This window comes from Phacochoerus africanus, chromosome 3 (assembly GCF_016906955.1).
Source record: "Phacochoerus africanus isolate WHEZ1 chromosome 3, ROS_Pafr_v1, whole genome shotgun sequence".
Lineage (NCBI taxonomy): Eukaryota > Metazoa > Chordata > Mammalia > Artiodactyla > Suidae > Phacochoerus > Phacochoerus africanus.
The window spans coordinates 160,594,669-160,610,501 of record NC_062546.1 but is presented as its reverse complement, the minus strand read 5'-3'; positions in this window follow the sequence as shown (position 1 = coordinate 160,610,501).

Here is a 15,833-nt window from a genome sequence, read left to right as displayed (position 1 = left end):
GGAAAACTCAGAGGCAGAAGCTGGGGAATGTTCATGACTTCATGGAGAGGTAAGAGGCAAGAGGTGAGGTACATGGACTGGCCCAGCCTGGCTGGAGGTGCCTTTCTCTGGTGCTCCAGGGCATGTCTATGGGCAGCTGAGAGGGGCCTGGAGACACCCAGTCCATTGTGTAACCATACAAGCTTCCTGGCTGGAAAGTGGCCTTATCAGACCAGAACTTGGCTGTGGAGTTGATGTTCCATTTCAACTCCTGGCCTTAGCCTGTGTTTTTCCTTTGAGCTAATTCAGATCTGCTAAGCTTGCTTTTTGCTGAACTTCTCAAAGAGAGAGACTTTGCTTTTTCTCTTTTCAGTCAGCCCAGTGAATCCCAACTGAAGGTTTCTTAACTCTCTCTTCTCTTTTAGTGAAGTCCTTTAATTACCATTTTAAAACTAGCTTTTCATGCAAAATTTTCTGTGTGTGGAGGATATCCAGTCAAGAGCAAGATGAGACAGTTGGGCAGCAATAAGTATACAGTAAAATAAAAACTTAGACCTTCTTATTAAAAAAAAATTGAGTTGGTAGCCTCCAGGATTCTCCTAGGGGCCACTAAAATGGAAAATCTATCTACCCACAATACAGTTAAGTAACTGAACTCATTTATATTATGAGGATAGCTCTGATGTTATCTGTAATGCTGGTATTTTGGTATTTATTTTGTAGAACATAAAAATGAATGTACTTGATTTTTAAAAAATAAACATATACAGTGCTATGGACTGTTGACCTAAAACAAGCAGACTGCTGGTTGTTTCTCCAGGATAAATGGGTTTGTTTATTTACAAAGAATTGCAGTTCATAGTCTGCAACCATGGTGAGTCATGTGCAAAATGAGTCCGCAAAAATGGAGAGGAGAACGCTTTCACAGGGGGGAAAAATAATTGGGGAGAGGGTGTTATATAGTAAACAAAGAGTCCATGGCTTTTCATTGGCCGAGCTATGACTCTCACAGGCTGGGCTTTTACACAGAGCAAGGAGTCTTCTTCCTGTTGGGCTCTGCTATCATCGTAGGACATGAGAGCTCCCCCTTCTGGTCTTCCAACTCTATTTAATTAAGATTTCTGTTTATTAATTTTTTCCAGGGTCAAATTTTGTCCCCACCCCCTTCATATGTAGAAGTCCTAAGCTATAGTACCTCAAAACGTGGCTTTTTTGAGATATGGCATTTAAAAAGTAATTAAATGAAAATGAAGTCATATGGGTAGGCCCTAATTCAATCCGATTGTTCTCTTTATAAGAGATTAGGACACAGGAAGAAAATCATGTGAAAACACAGGGAGAAGTTAGCTACCTACAAGCCAAGGAGAGGGGCCTCAGAAGAATTCAACATCTTATCTTAAATTTGTAGCCTCCAGAACTATTAGAAAATCAATTTCTGTTGCTTAAGCCACCAAGTCTGTGGTACTTTGTTTTGGCAGCTTAGAAAACCAATACATACGGTCTTCGTTATGTGATATATTTGCCCTCAAGTGTTCTCTGAGAGAGGGTTAAGGCTCAAGACAGAGACTGCCCTCTCTCACTTCTTGGGTCTTCTTTAGTAGGATGATTGGAGAATGTTCTATTTGAAACAATCCTAGGAGAGAAGGGGGCAGGCTGCAAGAGAATGAATGGTACTAAGGGGCGCAGAGAGAATCTGGCCCCAGGGAAAAGTGTGAGGAGGCTCCCATGAAAACAGGGGTAATAGAGCCTGAGAACCTCCCCTCCTCTTCCTTCCCATTAACATCTCCTAATCCTCCTGGAAGAAGCAATAAAGTGTTTCTTAATTAGTACAACTCTGTTCCATTTGAAATATTAATGAAGTATATAAATTCTCTGCTTACCTGAAGTGCAATCCATTAGAGGTTGTGCAAACAACTTAGTGGATTGCATTAACTTTTTCTAGATGAGGTTAGGGTGTAAAATATAAGGATAAGTAAAGTTTCATCAGATTTTTATTTCACATATATACATATGTGTGTGTATATATATAATATATAATGTGCATATGAATTCCTTGTAAAATGTATTTCTTACTATGAAATACATAGTAGATGATGATCAAAGAAATTCAAAGCCATTCCTTGAAAACCCAAAACTAGTCAGGTCACTTTCTTTCTTGAAATGTTTCATTGGCTTCTCAGTGTCGCAGAACAAAATCCAAAGACTCAGCAAAATCTTCAAACTCCCAAGATGGAGCCACAGCCTTCTCTGTGTTTCTTCTCATGCTTTCAAATTGAGGAAACTTTAGGAGTCCATGGCAATATTCCAGGAAGTACTAAGAGCCACTGGAGAAAGTTTAGGTCTCCCTAAAACAAAAATTTTACTTGCTGGTATGTATGGAAAATACTCTTTTTGTATTCCATAGCACAGATATATTGCAAAGTAGAATTTAAAAGTTGCATACATTTTAAGGTAAGATATTAGAATGCAATAAGAGACTTCTTGGAAGCTGGGACAAGATTCTTCTTCCCGCTGCTCAGAGTACTGGGGAGTTGACACTGGAGAAGCAGTGTCACAAACACTGAAATGCTGACACTGTCCTCTCTCATAGACCATGATGCAAAGCTACTCATGTCTAGCAACATGCAGGTGCAATGATGCCACATGGAGCCAGTTGGAATGCTGCAGGTCACACAAAACACACTGCTGATGCTGACCTTAGCTAGTGGGAAGGAACAGACCACAGGAGCTAGAGTCCAAAAGACCAAGTTCAAATTCTGCTCTGTCTCTTACAAGCTCTAAGGGGCTAGGCAAAGCTCTTTACCAGACTGTGAACGAGATCTTCCTTCAGCACCAGTCACCCCATGGGTCCTCAAGAAGTATATGGCCAGACAGGTTCCACTTTCTCCCATGTGCTGCACAGGGATCTCTCCAAAGCTTAGTGGAAAAATAAACCTTTTACACATAGAGGTGTTAAAGAGTCTTCTCTGCTTATGTCTTAAATGAAGTCACTTAAGTCCTCTAAGCTCAGTTTCTTCTTCTGAAGAACAGGTCTCATAATAACAATACCTCCCTAAGAGGGTTGTTTTGAGGATGAAATGAGATCATACATGTGAAAACACTGTGTAAACACATTTTCTCTTGTACAATGAGAATTATCATTTTTATAATCATCAGCTTATAACCTGCCTTGTACCAAAGGTTTATATGAAGTTGTTTTCCTTTAATCCATGGAACACCTAATTTTTTTTTAACTGGTTCAGGGACACAGAAATTTTCTCTCTTTAATTGTGCCAGAAGTATACCAAAAATTACACAGTTCTAAAGCTCTCAGAAGTTTTTTTTTTTTTTTTTGTCTTTTTTAGGGCAGCACCAGTGGCATATGGAGGTTCCCAGGCTAGGGGTCAAATCAGAGCTGCAGCTGCTGGCCTATGCCTCAGCTTGTGGCAATGCCGGATCCTTTAACCCACTGAGCGTGGCCAGGGATCGAACCTGCATCTTCATGGATGCTACTCAGATTCATTTCTGCTGAGCCACGATGGGAACTCCGAGGATGAGTTTTAAACAATCAGCATGATTAGAGAGACATCAGTATGAGGACTGGTGGTGGAAATTAAAACACAGTTATCTGAAGAACTAATACTAAATGAGAGTTAAAAGAGAGTGTAGCATGTAAAGCCTATATTATCACATAATGTAGATATAGTACAGCTATAAAAAATGGGATGAGGAGCTCCCGCTATGGCACAAGGGGATCGGCAGCATCTTGGGAGCACTGGGACATGAGTTCAGTCCCCAGCCAGCACAATGGGGTAGAGATCCAATGTCACCACAGCTGTGGCTTAGGTCAAGACTGTGGCTTGGATCTGATCCCTGGAGTGGGAGCTCCATATGCTGAGGGGTGGCCAAAAATGAAAAAAGGCGGGGGGGGAATGAGAGCAAGGAGAGCATATGAAAAAAATTTTTACCTGTTATGTGTAATCATATTGATGGTGGTAATATGTGTATTGTTATTCTGAGTCTGTCATGTATACAATGTGGAATAATGTAAATGAATAATTATGAGATATAACTTCATCATCAATTATACATTTGGGAACCAGAAATCTTGTTGTGGAGGAATAGAGATATAGATGTATTTAAAAGGTCAGGTTAGGAAACCCACAGTACTGAATTTCAGTTGGAAATATCAGTAAAACCATTAGGTATTTACCTATGAAATAATATGTATGCTTATCAATAGATATATAGATTTCCTAGCTCTGCTTTGGAAACACCGAGAAACAATAACCAACCCAGCAGGAATAAGCATTAGTCCCCAGATTATAGTCTTGAAATGGTAAAAGAAATCATGACTTTTGGAAACATGACTCATTCCCTGTCTGGGGCAGAATACATGTAAGATGAATGTGGACATCTGCTATCAAAATTCAAGGAAGCTGGAGTTCCCGTCGTGGCGCAGTGGTTAGCGAATCCGACTAGGAACCATGAGGTTGCGGGTTCGGTCCCTGCCCTTGCTCAGTGGGTTAACGATCCGGCGTTGCCATGAGCTGTGGTGTAGGTTGCAGACGCGGCTCGGATCCCGCGTTGCTGTGGCTCTGGTGTAGGCTGGCGGCTACAGCTCCGATTCAACCCCTAGCCTGGGAACCTCCATATGCCGTGGGAGCGGCCCAAAGAAATAGCAAAAAGACAAAAAAAAAAAAGAAAGAAAATTCAAGGAAGTTACCAAAGATTATAGGGTGTGTTAGAAGAACTCAGAAGACAACCTGAAGAGAATCCTGCTGGCTAAGGATAGGACAATTTGAACTACAAAAAAGCAAACAAATAAAAAACAAAAAAGAAGTAATAATTGCTAATGATTGAAACTTTATCAAATATGTTTAAAGCATGAGTTCATGGTAATATTTTTTAAAAACAAAGAATTGGTCACCTGTAGAGAAGGATAAGGAACCAGTTTATTCTCTTGGAAACTAGTAAATAGAGGAAAAGAACCAAGGACTTATCCTACCTTTTCCCTATGAACTGTATCATTGGATAACCAAGTAGTAGATGAGACATTTGTCTCCTCATAAAAGGATTTCAACTAATAGGTGAAAAAGAAATAATGGAATTTGAATATCACCATTTTGCAACCCCCAGTGAATTAATGGATCTAGACATCAACCCAATACCACAAAAAGAGAATCAACCAGACATTGTATGCCTCCAAATGAAACCTATAGTCTTATCCAACCTATAGTCTTACCCAAAAGAATACAACCAAGTCCAGCAAAGCCTCTGAATTCAGGTACCAGTTTGCAGGAAGTACTGAGGACAAAGGAACATGCCTCACTGCACCATGAGTATGAAAACAGCAAACTTCAGACTGTGAGAAACTCTGCAAGTCAGAAAGCTTGGGCTGGAGTTCCTGCTGTGGTGCAACAGGATCAGGAGTGTCTTTGGAGTGCTGGGACAAAGGTTCGATCCCTGGCACAGTGGGTTAAGGATCCAGCTTTGCCACCAGCATAGCCCTGAGAACTCCATATGCCACAGGGTGGCCAAAAAAGAAAAGAAAAAAAAAAAAAAAAAAAGCTTGGGCTCTTCAATAGATAAATCATAAGGAAAAGAAACAGTGGAATAGTGAACCTGTACAATAAGAGAAATTTAAAAGACATAGGAGTTCTCGTCGTGGCGCAGTGGTTAACGAATCTGATTAGGAACCATGAGGTTGCGGGTTCAATCCCTAGCCTTGCTCAGTGGGTTAAGGATCCAGCATTGCTGTGAGCTATGGTGTAGATCGCAGACGCCGCTCGATCCTCCATTGCTGTGGCTCTGGCTTAGGCCGGCGGCTACAGCTCCCATTAGACCCCTAGCCTGGGAACCTCCATATGGTGCCGGAGCGGCCCTAGAAAAGGCAAAAAAAAATAAAAAATAAAAAAAAATAAAAGACATAGCCCACCCTCCAAATTTTAATTGGCAAAAATGTCTGTGGATGTGCATTTAGGTGTCATAAGCTATAAGGAAACAAGTGAAAATGATTGCTTTGAAAATCAGGATGTTGGATACTTTGAGGGGTGGGAGGTGATTTGAAATTAGGATGAGGCACATGGAGGACTTCTGTTAAATTCTATTTCTTGATTTGGGTCTTGGCTACAAGAATGTTTGCCTTATAACAACTCATTATGGTATACATTTATTTTGCATTGCTTTCTAAATCTTTTATTTTACAATAGACAAAAGTCTTAACGTAAAGGATACCTATTACAACAAAGGGAGAATTTCAACAAAATTCTTTCATGTGTATTATTCAAGATTCATAAAGTATCAAAAAGAACCTATAACATTTCCAGTGATTATTTTGTCTGGCAAAGAGAGGGAAAATGAGAAAAGAAAATAGGGAGCCAGGTGAGATGGTGAAATGAAAGCCAGGAAGAGTAACCTCTTAATCTTAAAACAAATCCAAGCAATATTAGTTGGTTTAGGTGAGCTGTATTTCTCTAAAGTGAATTTAGAGTTTAACATATTTTTTTACATAGAGGGATACATGTTTATAAAGCCCCGATCACTTGGAAGGTCTGGCCCTTTGAAAGTAAGCCTAAAAATTTCCTCGCTTTAATTATTGCTGAAGGAGTTAAGAGCCTTATATATTTAGATGGATTATTTTAAACATCATTGTTAGACAAATTCTCTTTAAATGGGAAAGAAAAAAAAAAAGAAAAAAAAAAGGAGTGCCATCAGAATACTACTGCCCAGCCAAATGAACATGCATTTCCAGGGACACACCTGTAGCGTGGTTAGAACTGACAAATTCTAACTTGCAAAGGGCATGCCTGAAAAAGGAGTCAGCTTCCTTTTTTCCTTCTATTTGCTCCGGTATCTTAATGACTTATCCTGCCCATCATTTCAAGTGCCATGTGACCTAGTTAAGTGAACTCTCTCACATGAGACCATCCAGATTAGTCATTGCTCATTCTACCCCATTCCTTCTTTTTTTCTACCATTCCTATTATCTTTTCCTCATTTTCCCCCTTATAACCCATTACTCCTTTGTATAATTTTTCTTCTCTTTCATTATTCTATTAGAAAGTATTTGCTGTTTTGGAAATCAAATGCTTCAGAATACGAATGTTATGTAAATCTACTAACCAAGATCAATAGAAGGACAAATATATGATTGGTTCAGAAGCAACTCCCATTTTGAGTCAATGTGTAAATTTAAGAAAGGAAACACATTTATCAAAGTTGAGAATAATGACTAAAACCCATCTATTAAGTTAGCTTAAAATTTCAGATTACCATTTTCAGACACTTACGAGGACTTTTGGCAGCTGTCAAAAAATATCCCCATGATAAATTTTTCCCTGTCTTGTTGCTCTTCCAGTTTTTGTCTTCTGTGAAACCACCTCCCACCATGGAGGTTGAAAAGGCCAAACATTCACTCCATCCAATTTAACTAGGACATGGACTGGTCACTTGCTAATGGAACCAGCAATGGAGTCAGCTGAGAGGGCGAAGGTGGAAGCTTCTGAGAAAGCCTTTACTTCCTTCTTCAAGAGACAGAAGGGAGGATAATGCTCCTTTTTTTTGGGTTTTAGTTATGTGAGGACCCAATATCAGTGGCAATGGCAGCCTTTTTCAATTATGAGGAGAAAAACTTGAGGACAAAGTCAAACAAACTGAGAATGGTAGGGTAGAAAACTGAAAACAGCTGGAGAACTTGGTAGCATGCTTAAGCCGCTGAATCAACCCGCCCTGGGACTTCCATGTGACATAATAAATGTCTTCACTGTCTTAAGACATTTTTAGTTGGGAATTCTGTTACCTGAAGTCGGAAACATCCTAATACATACTCTGATAATATAAGTAGACTTCTTTTTTGGTCACACCCATGGCATGTAGAAGTTCCAAGACTAGGGATTGGATCAAATCCACACCACAGTAGTGACAACACCAAACCCTTAACCCACTATGCCATTAGGTACCTCCAGTAATATCAGGCTTGATCTTTTAATTTTCTGTCTTTTTTAGGGTCACATCCACGGCATATGGATGTTCCCAGGCTAGGGGTTCAATCAGAGCCGTAGCCATTGGCCTACACCACAGCCACAGTAAGGCCAGATCTGAGCTGCATCTGCAACCTACACCACAGCTCATGGTAATGCCAGATCTTTAACCCACTGAGCAAGGCCAGGGATCGAACCTGCATCCTCATGGACCCTAGTCAGATTCATTTCCACTGAGCCATGACAGGAACTCCAAGATTTTAGTTTTTCCAAAAACACATGGAAGAATATAGATTGAAGAACTTTTCCGAGTAGACCATGACCACTGGGGAGAAACTTAAAAGAAATAGAGAAAATCCCTGTTTTTGTTTTTGTTTTTGTCTTTTTTTTGCCATTTCTTGGGCCGCTCCTGCAGCATATGGAAGTTCCCAGGCTGGGGGTTGAATCAGAGCCATAGCCACCAGCCTATGCCAGAGCCACAGCAACGCAGGATCCAAGCCACATCTGCAACTTACACCACAGCTCACGGCAACGCCAGATCCTTAACCCTCTGAGCAAGGCCAGGGATCGAACCCGCAACCTCATGGTTCTTAGTAGGATTTGTTAACCACTGAGCCACAATGAGAACTCCAAAAATCCCTGTTTTAACTGAATTAAAGGACTCCTGAATTACAAATCTTTTACATTGTCAATAGATGACTAATAAAGGCAGTTAAAGAACTTAACTAAAAGGTTATTTGCTCCTTATAGCTTCCTCTGAAAGAAGAAAAGACTTTCAAATATAATAATCTCACTATAAATTGTTTTCATAGATTACTGCAGTAGGGCAGGGTGGCGGGGGGGCGCGGGGTGGGGGGCACCTAGATTGTAGAGGATGGCTGATTAAGAAAAATGCTTCCTGGAGTTCCTGTTGTGGCTCAGCAGGTTAAGGACCTGAGGTTGTCTCTGTGAGGATGCAAGTTCTATCCCTGACCTCGCTCAGAATGTTAAGGATCCGGTATTGCTGTGGCTGTGGTATAGGCCTCAGCTGCAACTCTGGTTGGACCCCCTAGCCCAGGAACTTATATATGGCGGCAGGTTCAGTCATTCAAAAAGAAAGAAAAGAAATGCTTCCTAAGAGTGAATTGGCAGAAAAGAAAGCTTTGGCAGAGGTTATTTAGGAATCAATTAAGTGGGGTGGCAGGATTGGATGGTGTCCAGGGGTAAGAGAGAAACTAGGATCCCAGTGCTGGGAAAATGTATTTACATACAATCCTAAGCTTACTTTTTTCTCTTTTCTTTGAAAACATAACAAATAACTGGTGACTGATTTTCTGTATCCTAATTATTTAACTCTTAGAAAGCTGTAACTCTTCAACCTTCTTTGACTCAGATTAACCAAGAATGTCCGTTTTTTTCCGTAGGTGCTATTTTCCAGCCATCATCAACTAATCATTAATCACTTTTGAATATTGTTTTACTCGCCACTTTTACAGTGTGGTCAAAAGACTGTTTGCCTCCAAATCATTAATGGTGATTGCCAGACCATACAGTGGACCTATTGACAAAGAATCTTCAGAGATGGGACTCTTACCCACACCAAAATCTGAGAACCACCGCTTTAAAAAATTCTCCATCTCTCAATTTGAATTGAATTTGATCAATTATCTTTTACCGAATTGCAAAGGGCTTTTGCAACTTAATTTAGAGAACATATGATGCATTACTTAATAAATTATATTTATTTTAATCCCTCCCAACATCATTTATTCAAACTGAAAAGCTGCCTTTTAGTTTTGACATGAATTATTAAAATTAGTGGACTAGTATATAGTAGGCTAATTTCAGAGTATTTCCTTAATGAAATATGCTAGAAAAACATGATCCAACAAGTCAATGTCAATTTCTATTCTCTTCCTTTATGGAGAAGTCTTGAACAGCCTAATTTTTTCTCTTGATATGCAGAAATTCTAAAAATGGGAATTTTTCAAAAGAAAAAAAAGATAACACATAGCCTCTGGTGGGTATCACTGCAGTTTTTCTAAATCTTTCCTTATGAAAGAACCAAAAGTAGTAGAACTTTTCCTATTTTCTTCTAATTTATTTAATTAAATGTTCTTCCTACCTAGAAACCAAGTGAAAGCTCCTAAATAATTTCTGACATGAGCTAAATTTTACTTCTGATTCATAATGACTGATTATAACCCTGCGACAGTTACAGAAAAATAATTAGTGATGAAGAGCAAGAACTCTAGAAATAAAAATGCAGAGGCTGAACACCAAATTGTAAATTTTTTTACACCATGTGGAAATAGTCAAATGGAATGAAAGAACTCAGGTCACTAAAATAATGTGAAGAAAGCTCTTTATTATACATCTTTTTTTAAAATAAATATATGTCATATTCTAGCAATACAAATTACATAAAATGCACACATAGTATTTTAGCTGTGATTGTAAACTTGCCTAAAGTGCTACTTAATGTCAAACATAAAACTTGTAAAACTCAGTTTAGCCCTAATACTTTTGAATCACTTGGTACGTATTAAGAAGACACATTTTGGGCTCCACCCCAGATGGACTGAATTAATCTCTAGAGGGTATGTCCTGGGCATCTGCATTCACAATGCTAAACATTTACATATTATCCATACGGCTCACATTTTGGCAAGAGTGCCATCTTCATCCCGATCTGTGAGATCCAGATCCACTAAGCGACAGTGCTTCATTCTCTTTTAGAAATGGACATGAGGTATTTACCAGAAGTTCGCAGCTAAAATCTGTAGGCACAATTGGACACCTTCTTTAAAGAGGTAATGACTTTTGTCCTTTTTCAAGCATCTCTTTTGGTGTAAAAATGTGTGTGCTCACAATTCTCTTATATTACCTGGGCAAGTTTACCAGTGACCCTGACTCCAACTTGGTCACCTCACTGACTCAGAAAAGATAGTTTCTGTTTTCTAATAGAAAGATAGAAAGCAGACCTGCATAATACCACAGGTGGCTTTGAAAAGAAGATTCGACAGGGGTCCTGTTTATATGGCCTTTGGTTTTGGTTTGGTTTGTTTAATCTGTATAGTTTATCTCCTAGAAAGAGGCACTCAAATGCCGATGTGCTTGAAGAACAATAGATTGCACTGATCACAGATCGTTAATCCCATTTGCTTCTCCTAAGAAGGGTGGGATGTTCCATGAGGATATCAAAGGACCTAAGAGTCTTCCTAAATATGACCACTTCCTGTTTTCCTGTGTTTCTTTTTCATGGTCCCTTGGTGTCTATTTTCTCTTTTGCCTCACTGCCAGTGTCACATAAAGCTTAGGTGTGGTACCCACCTGTTAACACCTTTAACACTTTGGCCTAAGTATTCTAAAATTCTTTATACAGCTGAAATTTTACTTTGAAATAAGACTTTACTAAAGATTAAGTATAGTGTTTTCTGAACTTTGTGTGGGATGTTATTAGATTTTTATTTGGGAAAAAAAATTGTCAGGCTTAAATTTTGGTGGAGTGTGTGCACAAACCAAATTCTCTTCCAGAATTCCTCAACACAAAGAGAGATTGTTATGGAAACAACACAGCATCAGTAGGGTAAAAACTAACTAATCTTTGGCTCTAAACACTAGGTAGGGAAAGTTAAACTGGTTTTTCATTAGTTTGTTACTATTATTATATAATATCATTATTATATTATTGATATTATATCTATTGCTGCATAACAGTCTTCACAGGTGGAAATAATACACATTTAGTATCTCATAATTTTTGAGGGTCAGCAATATAGGAGCAACTTAATTAGACGGTTCTGGCTCAGGATCTCTCCAGGGCTGCAGTCATGGTATCTGCCAGTACTGCAGTCACCTCAAAGTTCTGTCGGGCAAGATCTGCTCATTCACCTGGATCTACCTACAGGGCTGCCTCACAGCATGGCAGCTGGCTTCCCCAGTGAGAGTGATCCCAGAGAGAGTGAGAGAGAGCACCTGAGATGGAAGACACAGTCTTTTTAATAACCTAATCTTAACATCTCACCAAAGAAGCAAGTCAGTATTTCCAGCCCACACTTAAGAGCAGGGATTACACGAAGGCACAAATACCAGGAAATAGGAGGAGCATGGAGGATCGTTGCAGACCATCCTCAAGGCTGCCTACTAAAATTTCTTTACCACTAGAATTTTAAGGTATTTAATGTGCTATTTACAAATTGTGAACATCTAAGGGGGATAGTATAATAAGCTATATATTTCAGACTATTTGATCTTGAAATCTTTCCATCTGCCAATATATCTATGGATCTAGTGTTCCAAGGACTTACTGCTAAAGGTATGGTCTTCAGACTACCAGGGAGTTTGTAAGAAATGCGAAATCTCAGGCCCCACCCCACACCTACTGATTTACTGGTAATAGTCCTTGTTCTGTAGTATACTTTGTCTGATATTAATTTAGCCATTCAGCTTTCTTTTGATTGGTGTTTTTATGGCATATCTTTCCCCACCCTTTTCTTTTTAACCTATTTATCTTTATATTTATACTTAAGGTATATTTCAAGTAAATTGCATATAAATAAGCTTTTGCTTGTTAATTCAGTCTGACAATGACTGCCTTTTGGGCATTGAGACCATTTATATTTAATGTAATTATTGATATGGTTGGATTTAAATTTGCCATTTTTAAGTTGTTTTCTATTTGTCAATTTTTTTCTTTGTCTTTTTCCCCCTGTATTCTTGCTTTCTTTTGGATTACGTATTGTCCCATTTATATCTACTATTGACTTATTAGTTATACCTCTTTTTAAAAGATTTTAGTGTTTGCTCTAAGGTTTACAATATATACATTTGATTTATCACAGTCTAACTTCAAGCACTGTTATATAACTTTAAGTGTTGTAAAAGAACTTTTGAGAGCACACTGTCTTTCCTCTCATCACTTGTGGTATTGTTGTCTTTCATTTTAATTCTACAAATAAATCCCATAATGAATTGCAACTTTTTGCTGCTGGAAATGAAAAAAAAAAAAAGCTTCATTTGCTTTCATTTTTTTAAAAGATATTGTAATTGAATTCTGGATTGATAGTATTTTTTTCTTCCACTACTTCAAAGATGTCACTCCATTATCTTCTGGCTTGCATGGTTTCTGACAAGAAGCCTGCTATATCTCTTATTTGCAAGGTGTCAGTTTCCTCTTGCTGCCTTCAAGCTTTTCTTTTTATCTTCTGTTTTCATTAATTTGGGGACATTCTCAGCTTTATGTCCTAAATATTTCCCCTGCCTCATCCTTCCTCTCCCTTCCTCTGGGACTCCAATTATGTTTGTTAAACTACTTGATATTGGCTTACAGATCTTGAATGCTCTTTTTTTTTTTTTTTTTTTTTCTTTTTTGCTGCACCCATGGCATATGGAAGTTACCAGGCCAGGAATCAAGTCCTAGCTGCAGCTGTGACCAACACCACAGCTGTGGCAATACTGGAGCTTTAACCCACTGCACCACAGTAGTAACTCCAAAAATTACTCTGATTCTTTTAAAAAATTCTTTTCTTTCCTTGTGTTTCACAATAGGTAGATTATTTCTACTTACCTATATTCAAGTTCACTGGTTCTTTCTTCAGCTATTTCCAGTCTTCTGAGAAACATATTGAGTAATTCTTCATCTCTAATAATGTGCTTTTAATTTCTAGCATTTCTATTTCACGTTTTTAATAATTTTCATCTCTCTGCTGAAATTTCCTATATGTTCACACACGTTGTCCACCTTTTCCACTAGATCCTTTAACATATTAATCATAGTCCAACATCTGGGTCATTTATGAATCTTGTTCTGTTGATTCCTTTAGCTTTTTTTTTTTTTTCCTTTTTCTTTCTTTTGTCTTTTTAGGGCCATGTCCATGACATGTGGAGGTTCCCAGGCTAGGGCTTGAATTGGAGCTGCAGCTTCCGGCCTACACCACAGCCACAGCAATGCTGGATCTGAGCCATGTCTGCAACCTACATCACAGTTCACAGCAACACCAGATTCCCAGCCCATTGAGGAAGGTCAGGGATCCAACCTGCATCCTCATGGATACTAGTCTGGTTCATTAACTACTGAGCCACTACAGGAACTCCATCCTTTAACTCTTTGATAATGGGTTTTTCTCCTGCTTTTTTGAGTGTCTTTTAATTTTTGATTGATGAATATCATTAAAAAGACAGTAAAGACTGAGGTAAATTACATATATGTGTGTGTGTGTGTGTATATATATATTTGTCTTTTTTAGGCCACACCCATAGCATATGGAGGTTCCCAGGCTATGGGTAAATCAGAGCTGAAGCTGTTGGCCTACATCACAGCCGCAGCAACACCAGATGTTTAAGACACTGAGAAAGGCCAGGATTGAACCTACCATCCTCATGGATACTAGTTGGATTCGTTACTGCTGAACCACAACGGGAACTCTGGTAAATAATATTTATAACCAGAAATGTGCGTACCTCTTCTTCTTTAATAATATAGGTGATTGAATCAATCTAATCAAGAGTTGAGTTGAGTTTGGATTTTCTTATTAACATTACCCTTGTTATACCATGGGAATCAAGTTCTTCTAGTATTACCTCTTGCTCAGTGTGGGGCCTGGAGCGCTGAAGAATTTCTCACAGTATCCCTCAGCTTTCAGCAGTCTTTGCATCCTCTATTATGGAGGGATTTCTCCTCACACCCTTTCTCCTCCTCAGCAGACACTAATGTCATTTGTTACTGGTGCTTGGCTTGTGGTAGGGCAAGAGGGTTTTTCTATACCCCTGGTCTTAGTTGCGTCCCGTTACCTGAGCCTTAAAGGTGAGGGTTTCTCAGTATTTCTGCCACTCTTACCCATTGCTGCCAAATCCTGCCTTGTATCTGTGGGGTGTCTTGAGTGAAAGTGGGTTTCCCAGCAGTTGCCAACCTCTACTTTGTCATTTTAGGACACTGAGCCCCGTTGTTTCCTGTTGCTCCTCTTGAGGGGGTGAGAGTTTGTACTTCTTTCTCTCCTCCAGAAGCAGGGCTCTTTTGGTGTTGGTATTTTCTCCCCCTCTCCCAGTGACTTAAGGTTTTCATAGAGGGAGAGGTTTGGGAAGGATAGGTGTGATTTCATATTTGTCCTCCAATGACAGAACTGTTGCCTTCTAAGATTCTGTTAACTCTGGGAAAATATTTATTGCTCTCCTAAAGAGAAAAATGTGGTATTTTGTTTTAGCTTCTTTACTAAAAAGCCAAAGATATTTATTAAGGAAATGCTACATGAATAGCACTTTAAATATTAATTTAATACACTGCTTACTCTTTTATTTCTCTACCAGATACAGATGTAGGAAAACACATTTGTCATTCAAGAATATACCTGTTTCTTTTAACCATGTTTCGTAGTGCCATTCAAAATTAAACTAAATCAAAATGAACATTAACTAGGAAAAAATAGTTGTGCAAGAGGCAAGTGCACACCTCACACTGGAATCCGGGGCTCTGCCACTTCTCTGGAGATAGTTTACAAGGTCAGACAAGGTGGGAGTTCACATAATGACAGTTTAGTTGTCAAAATCATCCCCCTCAAGAGTACTTTAGAAGATTTCTGAATGTTCTAAAAGATATGTATGGGTGTACACATGGCACCAAGGGTTTGAAGGCAGTTGGTTAAATCTTACTTTGAAGTCAGGGAAAGTCTAGTGAGTTCTACTCAAACCTTTGGGGAAAATGAGGCTGAACTATTTTTAGAGGATGATTTCTGTCACAAATGGATTCTCTGAACCTTCTCTGTACCTTACCAGAAGCCCAAAATTAGAAAAGAGGAAATGACCTTTAGTTCTAGTGAATGTTTAATATGAAATACTGAATCACATTAGTGGGTTCCCAGGGGCTTGAGGAGGGTCTATGCTTTAAAAATAAAAAAGAACAGAAAGAAAGAAAAAAAA